This window comes from Vigna umbellata, chromosome 1 (genome assembly GCF_029865625.1).
Source record: "Vigna umbellata cultivar VRB3 chromosome 1, Vumbellata_1.0, whole genome shotgun sequence".
NCBI lineage: Eukaryota > Viridiplantae > Streptophyta > Magnoliopsida > Fabales > Fabaceae > Vigna > Vigna umbellata.
The window spans coordinates 41166712-41169150 of record NC_142165.1 but is presented as its reverse complement, the minus strand read 5'-3'; the positions used below and the strand labels follow the sequence as shown (position 1 = coordinate 41169150).

General features: G+C 30.6%; 1 pseudogene; it reads right to left on the bottom strand.

Annotated features, from left to right (window-relative positions):
• Positions 1 to 393: 393 nt before the first annotated feature.
• On the bottom strand, positions 394 to 1010 carry LOC148205373 (agamous-like MADS-box protein AGL61; annotated as a pseudogene).
• Positions 1011 to 2439: the final 1429 nt, after the last annotated feature.

Genomic DNA, 2439 nt, shown 5'->3' with positions numbered 1-2439 from the left:
AAGATTATCCAATGTAGACATCTTCATAGTGAAAAATGTATAATTGTTGTTTAGATATCTCAGGATTTGTCAGAACCTTTGTATTTTTATTTGAAAAAACAAAAAGAAAATCACCACTTAGATCAATCAATGCTTTGACAAGAATGAATTATATCTTCCTGATTTTCATGATATATTCTCAAGATTACTATATTCTTTCATCATCCAATACAATGAGATTTCTTTTGTAAAAAACATTCAAATTGAAACAAGCTAAAATTTAGTAATCAATTACAGATAAAATTCTTGAAATACTAAACCATAACATAGATTCTGCAAATATAAATAACAACCATTTCACACACAAAATATTATTTTTTTTTTCAACCAACACACTGGGAACAACAACAAGGGTTATAAGAACCCAAATAAGAACATAATTTTCATGCTACAACGCATCAATTCTTTCTTCTTTTTGCATTTGCCTTGTGTTGTTATTCCAATTACAGGTTCTTTTGCAAGAAGCAACATATACTCCGACACTTCAGATGGCATCAAGATAGTCTTCCACCTTACGCTGAACCTTTAGGTATGAACGTTGCAATTGTTTGTTATAGGTAAGTTTAGTCACATCTTGTTGCTTCTTTCTCCTGTCAAGTTCAACAGCCTTCTTATGTTCCTCGCTTATTTGAGTTTGAACACCAGACAACTGTTGATTCAGCGCATCTATGTTGTCATCATTCGATGAACTATTTCCTTCGACAACGTTTGGTTTGACAACAACATCTGATGCACTTTCTTGTTGCAGAAACTTGTCTGCAACAACATCAACACTTGGGTGCCCAAAAGAGTAAGGCTTGTTCCCAGGAGAAAACACAACAATAGCAACTTCAGCTCCACACAAAATTGATAATTCGTTTGCTTTTTTGAACAAACCTGTTCGACGCTTCGAAAATGTCACTTGCTTGGTGTTGGGGTCCTTCACTTCCGTAATCTCAATCTTACGACGACCCATGATTCAAGAACAAAGCTTTAAAAAGAAAGAAAAGTTATTGGGGAGCCATAAGCAAGAGGGTTCAAAAGAGAGGTTATTAGAAAGGTTTAGGTGTATGATATCACTCCCACACTTCTTTATTTATACACACTCATGAAAATTGTCAATATTTTTAATATGAAGTTTTTTATGTTTTTTATTCTTTTTATTGTGCATAAGGAAAGTGTTTTAAAATGTTTTATAGTTTCTAATTTTATCAAATCTGATGCTATATCAACAATTTTGGCTATGAACTTCCTTATTAGATGGCACTGATATTAAATAGTTATATTGAAAAATATATATGGTTTCTATATTTGCTAGATATTAGCGTAAGTTTTAAAAGAAAATGTTATTGTTTGGTCATAGTTGCCAACTTTTTTTTTTCAATATCCTCTCAAATAGTGAGTTGTTAGGTATAGTATGTGAATAACAACTATAGTTTATTTTTGTGAAAATAGACCTATAACTTAATTTAAAAGATGGTTGATTATAATTATTAGTGCAAAAAAATATTTTTATAACGATTTTTTATATTGATGATAATTCATTCGCTATAATAAGTGATATGGTGACAAAATTATAAATAAGATAACACTTTTTATACCAGTTGGAGTTATAATTAGTATAAAAAGGAGATATAGTGACATTTTTGTAATAAAGAAAAAAAAATTCTATAGTAGTTCTAACTATTACTACTATAGAAAATGTCCCCTTTACTTCTTGATGAACTACTTTGATCTTTTTTCTACGAAATCTGAGGAGTATCTTCCTTCTCTACCCTTCAAAATCATTTACACTTCCTTATCCCTTGATCCTATAAAAGGAAAACTTGAGGAAGAGTCTTTGCAATTCAAAGGACATATGATAAGGTCAAGGAGCAAACAGTTGGAGGAACAAATCTCCTTTAGACTCATGATACTCCATGAAGATTGGAATTCAAGAAACATGAAGATCATGGCTTGTAGCATAATTATATAATAATTTGGGCAATTAAAAATATTTGCAATTTTCTTTTAGTGGCAAATAATTTGTTTCTGTTTTCTTTTTTTTAATTTTTGAATTATTTTTGGGCTCAATGTCTTTGGCCTTTTTCTTTTAAGGTTTCTTAAGTTCCTTAAAACATTTGTGCCTATATATAGGGGCACCAAACTAGACACTTTTGAGTCATAATATATTCATTTGCATTTTTTTAGAGAGGATTTTCTTGGTTCTTGGATTAAAACACCCATTCTTATCAAAGATTAACATCTTTGTGGCAAATCTTCACTCAACTTATTAATCTGCTAGATTGTGACATCCTCATCTTTGTCTTGTTTCGCATTCTTTTCTGATTTATTTTTGTTGTGTCCTTTGAGGATTCAAATTCAGAAAAGATCGTACTCTTTCCTGGACACGGTCATATCATCTAGTATCTAGAATAAGGT